Source organism: Panthera pardus, unplaced genomic scaffold (assembly GCF_024362965.1).
Source record: "Panthera pardus isolate Hobbes unplaced genomic scaffold, ASM2436296v1 HiC_scaffold_13, whole genome shotgun sequence".
Taxonomy (NCBI): Eukaryota; Metazoa; Chordata; class Mammalia; order Carnivora; family Felidae; genus Panthera; species Panthera pardus.
In genome coordinates, this window is record NW_026526688.1 from 177,042,225 (window position 1) to 177,056,817 (window position 14,593).

General features: G+C 37.1%; 1 long non-coding RNA gene across 2 annotated transcripts in view; it reads left to right on the plus strand.

The window, feature by feature from the left end:
- The window catches only part of LOC109275604 (uncharacterized), a 79,563-nt gene extending 65,831 nt beyond the window's left edge, over window positions 1-13,732 (plus strand). For both annotated transcript variants that reach the window (XR_002084259.2, XR_008421487.1), the window contains one exon: window positions 13,441-13,732. This is a non-coding gene — a long non-coding RNA (uncharacterized LOC109275604). The remainder of the gene's footprint in view (window positions 1-13,440) is intronic.
- Window positions 13,733-14,593: the final 861 nt, after the last annotated feature.

Here is a 14,593-nt window from a genome sequence, read left to right on the forward strand (position 1 = left end):
TAAGCTTTCTACATGTATTACTGGCGGTGACACATGCAATGCAGAAAAGCTATGATGAAATTTAATAAGTTAAGAAAAACAAAAGTGAGAGAAAGATTAGGTTTTGCCTTATCCTTCTGTGATTTATGAGTCCTATTTATGAAAGAACTTGCAGATTTCCTGCAGCCCACAAAGCAGCAGACGTTCAAGCTTTATGCATCTGAATGACATAGTGGTCATTTATACTACAAGGTAACATCCAATATTAATTTGCTTTTAACAAGATCACTTACTATGTATGAAATTCAGCAGATATATCCCTACTTTTGTGAAAAGTACAGTCACATAAGGGAAATAGACAAGTAAGCAGGCGACAAGTATACACTATGGTGAATGCAACAGAAAGACACCGAAAGGTTTGGAAGGTTTTATAGATATCCTGCCCAGTAGCCACAGACTCCTTATTCCTTGCTTTGAGAGTCTGGCTTCTGTTCAGGAATTGAGGGACCATGTGCTGGGAGAAAGCGGTCCGCTCCCCAGTTCCTGGAAGGAATGTTGATGAAGCAAAGCCCAGAATAAACACCCTTTACCCTTTTTCAAGTGACTGGCTCAGGTATAATCAGATGACATAACTGTGGCTACTGAGATAAATATAAAATTTGTTTTTGGGAACCTGGATAAAACTTTTTCCTGATTAAAAAAAAATGGGGGGGGGGGAAGGGAGAAGGTCTCTTTCCCTTCTGCCAAGCGGTTATGCTAGAGTGTGATAAGGAACCACAGCAGCATTTGCAAACATTAGGGCATCAGCCTGAATTTGAAAGTCAAAATGCAGAGGGAGGTGAGCCACAGAGATCCTGGCTCACGATGAGCTGGCTCTGCCTTACACAGGATTTCTTTTATCAACTTTTCTTTTAAAACTAATTGCAACAGTATTTTCTCTTTCTTACTGAGGAAAACATCTTAACTGATAAAGACACCTAAGCAAAGCCCACAGAGATCAAGTAAGGCTTCTCAAAGTAAATACCATCTGCTTACACAATGAAACCATTTGCAGATCCTGTTTAAGTTTCTTGTTCCCTGACCACTATCTGTGGCAGAGATTCAGTAATCGGACCATAATAAAGCACACATATTAGGGGTAGAGTGCAGTGTTATAACCTAGGGATTCTTTTTTCAAAATCAGACTCTACAGTATTAAAGCCTTGGAACCCAGAAGAACCAAGAGAAATACTAAATAACCACTCCATATGTATAATCACTCACTTAAAAGTCATTATTAAAAAAATAATATTAAGAGTAGGGGCACCTGGTTGGCTCAGTCGGTTAAGCGTCTGACTTCGGCTCAGGTCATGATCTCACAGTTCGTGAGTTCGCGCCCCACGTCAGGCTCTGTGCTGACAGCTCAGAGCCTGGAGCCTGCTTCGGATTCTGTGTCTTCCTCTCTCTCTCTGCCCCTCCCCTGCTCACACTCTGTCTGTCTGTCTCTCTCTCACAAATAAATAAACATTTACAAGAATTAAAATTAAAAAAATAAGAGTAAACATTCAAAGATATTGAATTTCTCAAGATAGACAATAAAAATTGCTAACTCGTAAAGGTTATAAACATAATTATAAGAGACTTTACAGCTACTGCAAAGTGGTAATATTAGTAGCCCTAATATTCCATAACTGCGACAAGAAGCATCTAATAACATAGATTAGATAGATATAACAAATAACTAATAGATATAGATTAAATGTAGGTGATAGATATAGATATAGATGGTATAGATATAGAAATAGAAATAGATATAGACATAGACATAGACATAGGTATAGATTAGATATAGATATAACTAAACTTTTGGGTACTGCCTAAAATGCACCTGCAATGGATTGTATAACGTTATTTCCTGAAACTCTCCTAGCCATGAGGTGAGACTAGAAGATGCCAAAAGATTGTGTGCAATGAAAGAGATTTAGATATAGTCGTACCGAGTATGCTTGCAAAAATTACTCCAATGATTTAACCACCCTTTCTTTTACCCTAGCAAGGGACTATTTCATATTTCTTTTTGTAAGAATATTTGAAGGCAGAAAAAATAATACATCTTCGTCCTTCCTTGCACCTGCTCTTACAGCCTGACAGTATATGCATTGGGCTACGTTTACCAACCCAGATGTTGTCACTCCTTGACCAACTAGTCTTTGTATTATACCTGTGGGGTCTAACTCCAGTTCCCAGCAAACCTGAAGTGACTAATGGTGGACGTTGTCCATTGATATTGCCACCAGTGTGCACAATTGATACATTGATAAAATAAGCATATATTTTGCCATATAAATCAGGATCCTTCTATGAGTGACATAGAAACTGTTCGTAATTTAACTGGAATAAGTGACATTGCCTAGGACTGTCCAAGGTCCTTCTTTACTATCTGGGAAAGAAGCATCTATCACAAGGCCTTAGATAGTGCTGTCCTTTGACGTCACTCTTTTTCAGTAAAAACACATATATTTTCATAACTGTATTCTGAAGTATTCAGCAAAATATATTTTAAATGCTAAATAGTTTTAGAAAGTGAACTAATATATATGTAATAAATTTTATTGGCAGTTGGCATTTGAAAAGGTCAAGGTTGATTGGAGTTCCTAGGAAAGCTTTGTGGCAGAAATGGAATTTGAAATAGAACTTGTAGGATTCGTTGGGCTGGAAGGGTGGGAGAAGGATCAGTGATGGTGTGGAAACAATGTGAAGGGAGGGAAAAGGAATATTTTCAGTATTATACCAATCAATTCAAACTGACTATTAATATGCATCACCTCCATAAAGTGGTAACCATTTAGCGATTTACAATGTGCACAAGCCTTTATGCCTGCCATTTGATATTTATTCAAATGGATTTAATTCTATCAATTCTTTTGGGTAGATGGGGAAGTTATAATCATTCTCATAATCATATTTAAAGAAATGGGGGAGGACGATAAGATATGTATCTAAAGTGACAGAAATTTAGTAACGTAGGCAAAAAAGAAAAAAAAAGATGTTTTATGATGGTAAATCTAGTGTTCCTTATACTTTGTAGCATCTCTTCTCTAATAATCGGAAGATAGTGCAATAATTATCTCTGCATGGCTGAGGAAAAAAAATTGGAAATAATTCCACAGGTGCTATAAGACTGAAAAAGAAAAATGTAAAAACCATGGAAAGAAACCATGGAGGAGTCAGGAATAGAGCTGGGTGTGAGTCAGAGAGCAGCTTTTAAAAGTACAGGAGGCAAAAGGTAGGCCCTAATGTTCCATAATTGTGACATTAAGCTTCTAATAACAAATATATATATATACATATATATGCATAAGTATATACATATATATGCAACACTTTTTGTGTGTGTATGCGTGTGTGTGTGTGTGTGTGTGTGTGTGTATATGTATATATGCATATGCATACACAAAAGACGTTGGGTATAGAGGGTAAGAATATATTCAATTGTCAATTTAAATGAAGAACAATTGAGAATGCTGCTGTTTAATGTGGAAAATATCGTGGTCTAGTGGACCAGAGTCTAGACTGGGCTCTACTCCCAATTCAGTATTGAATCTGGCAGACCTTAAACAGATTGCAGAAGACTAGGAATTGAAAAGGCTTTTCTGGCTACTTGCCTACTTCTTTCTTCCATAGCCCTTGGTCTTTAACTGGATCTTGGAAAAACTGAAAATCTGCTCTCTAAAGTTATTAATCTCCCTTGAAAAAGTCTTGCGACACAAAGAATACAGATGGGAAAAGAGTCAAAAACTTCCCACAGAACAAATACAAGCATGTATAGGAAGGAGAAAGGCATATCAGCGAGTGGCTGTTATTAGTTTATAATTGAGAATAGCAAACTCTCTGCTGAATTTGTTAAAATGTAATGATAGGTTGCACTTGATTACGTGCCCTCATCCTTACTGGTTAGCTCATGATTGGACAGCACAAATCTCTTATTTTCAAATGCACAAGGAAATGATGATATTCCTTGCATGAGCAATTTTGTGCTTCATTGCTCTTAATTGCGTGCTTAAGCTTCACTCTTTGAAAGGCTGCAAAGTCTTAGAAAAAAAGGAGGTCAATATGTGAAATCTTGCAAAAATACAAAAAATCTGAAGAAGAGGAAAAAAGATATGCTGCTTGAAGGAGAAACTCATTTAAAAACACAGTCTATGCATTGAAATTAAGTACAAGCCTCGTCTATATGGGATTCAAAAGAATTTCATTACACAAAAAGAGTAGTTGAAATAAGTAACAAACTGCCAAAATCAACAATAAAAGCAAAGTGGTATAAATCAGCTCAAGAGGGAACTGAATCAATTTTAAAAAAGAAAGAAACCAGGGCCACTGCCTTGATTTTTATGGCAGAAAAAATACCTAAATCATCTTCTTCAGGTTATCACTGAATTTAAACTCTTCCTTACTATAGCTAATATAATTTATAATCATTTATTATATCATTTAATTTATTATATATGCTAAATAAAACTATAGGCTTCTTTTTACCTAATCTAAGTTCTCTGAGGGCAGAGACCCTGATTAATTTTTCATTGTTCTATCCTATACCTATGATTATGTTTAGCAAAGAGCAGATCCTATGCTGTTAGTTATTAAATGAATTATTGAAGAAATAACAGACTAGCTTACAACAACAAGGACCGCTATTACTGTTCCAACAATATCAAATCCAGAGCACTATGGCACAAGACAAAACTTAGTATCTTTTTGTTTTGTTTTGTTTTGTTTTGTTTTGTTTTGTTTTTTAATTCTGGGGGGCGAGGCGCGTGGGGAGGGGCAGTGAGAAAGAGGGAGACATAGAATCCAAAGCAGGTGCCAGGTTCCCAGCTGTCAGCACAGAGCCCCGTGCAGGGCTGGAACTCCCCAGGGCTGGTACTAACCAAACCAGGAGATCGTGACCTGAGCCAAAGTTCAACACTTAACTGACTGAGCCACCCAAAAGCCTCAACAAATCTTATTCTTGGAACCGTGATCTCTTTTATTTCTGGTGTGTCAGTTCTTGTTTACTTCTGCCCTCCATGTTTCTACAATAGTCACTCATTTATAACTTTCTTTTCATTTCTAAAAGAATTGAGGGTGGTACTTTTTATTTTTGTCTTCAAAGCTTGCTGCCGTATTTCTTCTGTGAGTGGACGGAATAGACAGGCCGGCATTAGGTACCATGCTTCTACTGGAAGTATTTCTTAGGCTGTGCGATGCTCTCATTGCCTGACAGATTTAATGATCGTTCATAAGTTCCTTATTTGCTACCTACTTGAGCACTAGGGAGAAAAGAACTCCGTAAATCCTAGGGGAGTCTTTTTAAATCAGGCCATAATAAAGATCTATAAATGCACGTGTTGCCTGGATTCCTCTCATAGAATTCATTTTTAAAGTGATTTCAAAATGAGGTTGGTTTTTTTTCACACTAATTAATTTCCAATTCTTTTTTTTCACTGTATATGCTTCCAGTTTTAATGAATCTAAATAGTAGGGAACTGCCTATATTTACTTGTAACATTTCCCAGTATAAATTCTATTACTCAATTTATTAACAATAAGTGCCACTTTACAGTGGAGAAAATTGTAGTCTGTGTTTGAGGTTGGGGTTGGGGTTGCATTTGGGGTTGGGTTATTTTGTTAAGGCATAAATTTTAGCAGTATTATGATTTTAGATACATGTTTGACTCTTCAGAAAACTGGACACTTTGTTTCCCTCCCTTCTGTCTTCTCTGCCTAAGACTTGAACAGCCTTCTTTTTTTTCTTTTTTCTTTTTTTTTTTTTAGACTTAAATTGTCTACATCTGATTACACCACTGAAAAATCAGTTCTGTGAATATAATCCTTTCATGGTACTAACCACATTGGAAAATAAAATAATAAAAATAAACAAAAACTTAGTCACCCTTCTTTTTACTTCTTTTTATGAACACATTTCCCAGAAATAACAGCAGAGTAATTCTGGAAACCCAAAGACAGAAAGAATATCTCAATTACTTGTCCCTATAATATTTGTGTCACAGTTTGAATGGACGGTTGCAGTTCCTTTTTATTACAAACCAAACAAATTTGTTATACTACTTTGTTTTAGTGCTAAAGCTTTTAGCAGAAAATTAACAATGAAGGTCTTCAGGGAACCTAAATTCTAAACTTGTTCACCAATTAAGTTACTGATATGCTCCTGGATAATCTCTTAGAGATACTATAATTACCTCCAAAACCAAGAGACATTATATACACTGTATGTCAGCCAACCTGACAATAATAAATACACACACACACAACACACACACACACACACACACACACACACACACACACAGAAAGAATTAAACAAATACTTTAATCACTAAAATACAACAAAAGGATAATCATATTTTTGACATGAGGTAAAATAACAAATATAAGCCAATGATCCTTCGATGCACACCAAAAAAACACATAGACGTCCAATAAATTAAACTGTGTCATACATAGATTTTATAGTGTTCCTTTTACTAACGGAATCTTAGTGTCACTCATTGTAGGTTAATGTTTATTCCAGGCTTCAATATGCTAAAGAATCAAACCCTCAAATAAACTCTCCAGTGCTTGGACCAACATATTAAATATCAAATCCTGGATTAGAACTACTATTTTAATAGTAATTACTCATATTTGGGGTGCCTGGGTGGCTCAGTCAGTTGAGCTTCTGACTTCTGCTCAGGTCATGATCTCGCGTTACTGAGTTCGAACCCCGCGTCGGGCTCTGCGCTGACAGCTCAGAGCCTGGAGCCTGCTTCGGATTCTGTGTCTCTCCATCTCTCAGCCCTTCCCCTGCTCATGCTCTGTGTCTCTCTGTCTCTCAATAATAAATAAACGTTAAAAAATAGTAATTACTCATGTTTTATTTCTCTTCATTATACTTATAGTGCTTCCATGCTAAGTAGCTCTTTTATGCTATAAGGTTCCAAATATTTAGAGAAGACAGGGATTTCAGAGAGGATTAATTTAAAGTTTTATATTGTGTGTTTTTTCTGTGCCCTTCCCCCACACAATCCATTCTCAAAGCTCTGCCCTTGATTGTTTGACAACTATTAATGGCATCCCCTGGATTCTTTTAAGGGCAGGCTTCTAGTTGGGTTTCATTAATGAGAGAGAGGTCAGGTTTTCCTCCTCCAATCCAGGCTTGTTTCAGCTGTGGTTCTAACAGTGGCTGTGTGCTTCTATGATTATCCTTCATTGATGGAACATTCCTTCCACTATCGCCAGTTTTAAGGAAACTCAGCCCCCCTTGTCACTTTCCTAAAGTCTGCTCCCACATTTAAGGTCTCTTCATTGAAATCCTTTCTATAGAACCATGTGAGTGGACAAGAGCAGATGGAATTCTGGATACAGATTGATCATATATTAGTTGAACCCATGGATGATATCCTTGCTGGGGAAAGTGAAACAGTGATAATAATTACCATTGTTTGTGGCTACCTGGCTACATAATTTGCAGCCCTTAATGAAAATGCCAACTCCCTTGTTTAAAATTCATTAACAATTTCAAGATAATAATAACAGAGCACTGGGGCGCCTGGGTGGCTCAGTCGGTTAAGCGTCCGGCTTCGGCTCGGGTCATGATCTCACGGTTCGTGGGTTCGAGCCCCGCGTCCGGCTCTGTGCTGACAGCTCAGAGCCTGGAGCCTACTTCGGATTCTGTGTCTGCCTCTCTCTCTCTGCCCCTCCCCTGTTCACGCTCTGTCTCTCAATAATAAAGGTTTAAAAATTAAAAAAAAAAAAAAATAACAGAGCATTAAAACAGGTGTTGAGCCCTAGTAAGTACAAAGCTCTATGGAACTACACAGGCTGCAAGTCTTTGAAACTGACTCCAGGTAGGTACACTGGAGTGGAATACAAATGGAGAGCAAATACTCTTGTGATCAAATGCTGATTCAATCAAGTATGATCAACTTGAAAATTTTACTGATTGCAAAACTATAGTGTAGAAGGTCTGTCTCTGTGCTGGAGGAATTTCCATAGTAATAATAATAATAGTAATAATCCAGTAATTTAAGGGCCTTTAATTCTCAATTGCAGATAAAGGTGGGAAAGCAGAAAGCTTCCGTGATAGTCTTAAAACAATCTCGTATGTCACAACTGCAAGAAAAGCATGCCGAAGATTTGGCTCTAAATTGAACTGTGTTAGGTTAAGAGTTTCAAGGCCAGTAAGAGACTTCCAAGTCTCTTAGGCTTGGGCTAGAATGCTGGTTGGGAATAATGGGATTTGAAGACTTCATTTGGGGGCATTTTTGTAGATACAAACAAAATTGGGAATCTTTCCCCAAAATATTTTTGAAATCTGTTTCTAAAAGAAAAAGTTCTTCTTCCATTCTCCTTTATAAAAATTCATTTCCTTTTATAAAAATCCATTATAAAATCTATTAATGATTTAACCCGGGGCAGTTGCTTGCAAGGGGTCCTTATTGTTCTAAAGATACTCCCCCAATATCTATCAGTGCCTCTGGACCCAAACGCTGGACTAAGAAATTCGGTGTCTACATAAGGAGATAGTCTATGTACCAAATAAAACAGCAAGATTTTACCACCTCTAAGTGTATTAAATCTAACAGGACCAATTTATCAAAACTGGTTTTAATCCAGTGTTAACTCTTAGTATGTTGGCTGAAGCACTTGTGAGTGTACTTAAGAGTTTGACTCCTTAGCATGTTGAAGTCTGGGGTAAACAATATCATTCAGCCAAAAAAGCTAAGATTATAGACTTCTTGGCATGCTATACAGGAAAGAATCTGAAGGCTTAGTGAGATGGGCACATCGGAACAAATCTGAGTGTCCCCCAAATTAAGAAATCTGTTTTTGTCTGGAAAGTCAGCATTCATGAAAAGATCTGTGAGTGTTCTCTGTAAGATGGAGATGAAAATGGTCAACGATATCATGGGCTTGGACTCTGATTGAAATAGTAATAATTGCATCTCTGAATGGTAGAGGTCATTTGGCAGGGCGTCATGAACAGAAATCAGGTGGTTGTAATTACCCAATAAGCCTCATTGACCTAGTTTTAATCAGATTATTTCAACCAACTAGGCTCCACAACGGAACCTAACTGATCATAAGATCCCTAGCAATGAAAGAAATGGATAACTTATTAATGTGCTATTTTATATTTACAAGTAGGAAGCTATGTCTGGTGGGCAGAAACCCAACTTCAGGCTTCATAGAAAGGATTCAAATCTTCTCATGCAATATTAAGATCTAAACCAGTTCGTAGACATGGAACATAAATATTGAGGAAGGGAGAGGATTCCCTTTTAGGACAGATATCCACATATATATACATTGACATTTCCTCCAAACTATATCCAGAAGAATTTGGGGCCATTTATAAACTGATTAGCTACTGGGAAACTGGAAATACAAAGATCCCTAAGATTATTAAATACTTGATTTGAATAGAGGCAGTGACCCATCATTTAGAGTGGAACTGACAGAGGTCATATGGTAGATGGTCCAGTTGCCCCTCCTGTGGTTAAAGCCTGGCTTCCTGAGTGTGTAGTTAAAAGACACACACTGAATCACTAGCAAGATCCCTATAACCCTTGTTAACATGGAAAAGACCAAATAGAAGTCATCAGAAAATACTTCACTTTATACCCTATCACCATCAAAACAGTAAGTGAAAATAAAATCAATAGCACATTTAATAGGAAAATGCAGTTGTATTGCTATTTCACATTTTAAAAATGTGAAAGGTCAGGGTTGGTTGGTAATCTTTTCCTTTTGGCTGAGGAATGGTCAATAGATCTTAGAAAGTAACTGTGTATTATCATAAACTTGGTAAGATAGTACTACCCATCACTGAAGGTCAAGGTGTTATATCTTTATGGAAAAAATTAGCACATTTCCTGATACCTCACATGAAGCAACTTATCTGGGAAATGTTCTTTGCTTGTTTGCTTCTGTTTTCCAGTCCATTTTGTAAGAAACATTGAAAACAGCTCTCCTTCAGCAAGCAGGGATGGTTTTATACTTTATTCAAAGCTATGTCAAATCTGCTCTTTGTCATAATGTAATCTGCAGGGACCTTTGTTACCTTGTACAGGAGAAGCAAGTACCCTAGATATCTTAATGAGACACACACGGACTCTGAAGAATGGGAAATTAATCCATACAACTTTAGATGAAAGCGTTAGTATTAACTTTTCTAGGAGCCCAGTGGTCTCACAGGTTGTTCTTTCCAAAGGAAAACAGATTGTTCCCCTTTGCTCCAGACATCACAAATAAAGAGGCTTGATGGGTATCTTTGGATTTTCTATGTAACATACAACATGTTTAGATTCACTCTCTGACCTACTTATCAGGTAAGCCATGAGGATGCTAGTTTTGAATAAAGATGAGGAAGGAAAGGCTCTGCATCAGGTCCAGTCTATGATTCAAGCTGTTTTGCCCTTGCACTTCTAGCAGACAGAATGCTACTTGAAGAATCTATGGCAGATAAGGATGTTCCCTGAAGCCCCACTGGGAAAATCACAGTACCTACTTGTAGACTGTTGGAGCAAAGCCATGTCCTTTTCTGCCAATAACTATCTTTATCTAGAAACATATCAGGACCTATAACTCCTGTGGTAGAAATTCAATGCTTAATCTAGGACACCAAGTACATTAATATTTGCACTGCCCATCACACACTAGGTGGTATATGATACATCAAATCATTAAATTGTGCTTATGCCACAGGATTTTATTAGTAAAATGAAACAGGGTATTTGACACCAGGCTCAAGCAGCTAAAAAAATCGTGATGAAGACTCATAAGTAGGCACCTCAGACTACTATAGTAATTAGTTCTGATATTTTGCGGTCTCCTTTTAAATCAATACTTAACAGTTTTCTTTCTCTCTCTTCCTTCCTTTCTTTCTTTCTTTCTTTCTTTCTTTCTTTCTTTCTTTCTTTCTTATTTGAGAGACAGAGAGAGAGAGAGAGAGAGAGAGAGAGAGAGAGAGAGCAGGGGAGTGGGTAGGGTAGGAGAATCTTAAGCAGTCTCTACTCTCAGTGAAGAGCCTGATGTAGGGAATGATCCCACAATCCTGGGATCATGACCTGAATCGAAATCAAGAGTTGGACGCTCAACTGACCGAACCACCCAGGAATCCCACTAGCTTTCTTGAAACAGAAAAAGGATAAAGCATGGCATTACAGATGCTTCTACATGGTATACTGAATGACAGTAGTGAAGCACATTTTCTCAGAAGATAAAACGTAAACACAGGACATCTTGTTTTTCACTTTGTAAGTTAGATGCTTGAGGAATGGATTAGTACTACCTCCTAGGTAATGGTTGACAGAGTTGTGTAGCCATTCAGTGACTTATTTAGAACAAGTAGAATAAATAGAATAAACTTAACAGATTGGCAACAATGAGGTCTGAAAAATAAGTATGTAGATGAACTTCTTGGAATAGGCAACAGAAGAGGTCTTCCAATATAAATAATCAGTTAGACAAGAGGAACAATTCTCTGTATGCTAATCATTTTTACTCGTCTACTCTGGTGTTTGCTCAGTGAACCTATGTACAAAGAAGCCATAACAATAGGGTTAGAGAATAAGATTTCATCACAATGTGTTTCTTTTTTTTTTAATTTTTTAATGTTTATTTATTTTTGAGACAAAGAGAGACAGAGCATGAATGGGGGAGAGTCAGAGAGAAGGAGACACAGAATCTGAAACAGGCTCCAGGCTCTGAGCTGTCAGCACAGGGCCAGACGCGGGGCTCGAACTCACGGACCGGGAGATCATGACCTGAGCCGAAGTCGGATGCTTAACCGACTGAGCCACCCAGGCGCCCCGATCACAATGTGCTTCAACCTAACTCAAATTGACCTGACTAGCCACCCTTGCTGAGTACCAAACTTGTAAATAGCAGAAAACGATACTGAGTTCTTGATTTTGCACGACTCCCAGATAGAACTGTTAACCAGCTTGGTAAGAAATGATTACAAGATACCCCTTTATTCACTGAAGAGGCAGGTGTTTATCCTCTTGAGCATAACTAATCAAAGTATGTTTTTTCTTTCCACGACTCAAACAATTCTACTAGCGTCATCATTTATTTACTTATCAATTGTTTCATTCATTACCACGTTAACCCTATACAACACTGCCTCTGATAAGGGAACTCATTTCACCATGATATTATTAGGAAATGGGTCCATACCCAGGCAACTGGTCTTACTATGTACCCTATACCCAGTAGCAGCCAACCTGATAGAACAGTGAAATGGCCTCTTGAAAGTTCGGTTATGAAACCAGATGGGAGACATTTTGAGAGGTTGGAGTGTTAACCAATAGAATATGGTATTATCTTAAACTAGCAGCCAACACATGACATTTGTTTCATAGTCAGAGTTGAGGGCAATGGGTATTAGGAAATGAAGGTAGGAACGGCCCCAATTATAAATACTTACCTATTTATGTTTATATTTTTGTTTTTGTTTTTGTTTGTTTGTTTGTTTGTTTTGGCTGCCTCAGCCATGACTTAGTGAGTTTGGAAGCTTCCACTTTCCAAAGGAGAAAAGCTTCCACCAGGTAACATATCTTTAATTTTATTAAACTGATTGCTGAAACTTTCCACTGGATACACTGGGCTTCTCATGGATCAAAAATGTAAACATGGGAGTTACTTTTCTGGCTAGAGTGATTGATTTTTGTCTTAGTCAGCTTGGGCTGCTGTATAACAAAATACCAGAGATGGAGTGGCTTAAATAACAAATATTTATTTCTCACCGTTCTGGAGGCTGTGAATTCTGAGCTCAGATTTCCAGTAAGACTGAACTTTTGTGGATTGTTGTCTTCCTTGCTTACAGAGAACCCCCTTTTTGCGGTGTGCTCACATGGCTAAGAGAGAGCTCTAGTTCCTTCATCCATGTATATGGGCCCCAAATATTCAGTCCACAACAGTCTTGGTTACCAAGAGAAAATTAGATTGCTGCTATACAAGGGGTGCAAAGTGACTCAATTAAGAGGATCTTATGGAAACAAAGATTTGTTACCCATTGAAGTAAAGGACCAGTCAAGCCAAAATGCTGCCAGACGATAAGGTGAATATGAAATGATGGAAATGCCTTGTTTTATGCAAGTCTGGGTTTTTTTGACTCGTAAGTTTAAGGCATACAAGTCTGGATTTTTAAAGAAGTGTGTCACCCAAAACAAAATACTGCAATGAAATGAATGCAGAAACATATAGGAGAATCGAGTTGTCTTCAGTTAAGTAAGACATTAGGCTATTTGCACAAATGTAAACTGGCAGGATTCCTTTCAATTCGATTTTTATTTTTGAGAATAAGTTTTTTTTTTAAATCAAAATATGTAACATGAAATGAGCTTTTTTTATTTCAAATTGATCAATACATATTTTAAGAATTAATCAATTTTATTTATCTTTTTAATTTTTTTTTCATTTATTTATTTTTGAGAGACAGAGAGATGGAGCACAAGTGGGGAGGGTCAGAGAGAGAGGAAGACACAGAATCCGAAGCAGGCTGCAGGCTCTGAGCTGTAAGCACAGAGACCGACATGGGGCCCGAACTCACAAACCGCAAGATCATGACCTGAGCCGAAGTTGGACGCCTAACCAACTGAGCCACCCAGGCGCCCCAAGAATTAATCAATTTTAATTTTACTACAATAAATAGTGATACATTTAATCCACATAAGCAAAAACTGCTCATATTCCTCAACCTTGTAAAGTGTGTGGGGTAGGTGTTTTTGTTGTTGTTGTGTTTTTTTTTTAATGCTTAAAGTACTTATTTTTAAAATATGTGAAGGAGGTCCTTAGAGAAAACACTTTGAGAACTGCTAATTAAAAAAAAAATGAATATAATTTTGTTTCCTGACAAAATCCTCATTATGTAAGTATTTCCTACCCCTGGAATTTTTGAAATATATTTTTTAAAAATCCTTTACGTTTTATAGGGTGATCACACATACACAAAAACAAAATGTAATCTTAGCAGTGTTACAATAGATGTGAGACTAAAAGACTAACTTCGTTCAGAAAAAATCCTCAGAGTAACAGTTGAGAATCAGTTTGCAAAGTGAATGATAGTGCCTTTTTCTCCAAAGTTGGGATCATAAGGATACCACTAATATTAGTATCTATTAACTTTATTTCCATTTTATAATAAGGATGGCAGTAGAAAAAACATTGTGTCACAGCCACCAAGAGATCAACAGTAAATATGTCAGAGTTTTAGGAGGAGAAAGAGGTAAAAGATACGAAAGACATTTTGTGATAACAGAAACCTTTTTTCAGGTGATGAAAATAATTTATATTCATCACCATTAATAGGAGTTACTACACATATTATACAGAGCAGAGAAGACCGTAGTTAAAAGAAGTAAGTTGCAAGCTCAAGGTCCAACACCAAGTGAATAATAGAGCCAGGAGTGAAAAACAATTAGATCCACATCCAAGGTCTCTCCTTTTATCTTTACATCCCACAATAATTTTGTCCTAACACATTAAAATTGCTTTGTTCACCCCTGGCATATACAATGTTCATTGGAATATTCAAATTTTAATCTCTTTATTTCAATTCTATTCTACACGTATTGCAAAGAATGTGGAT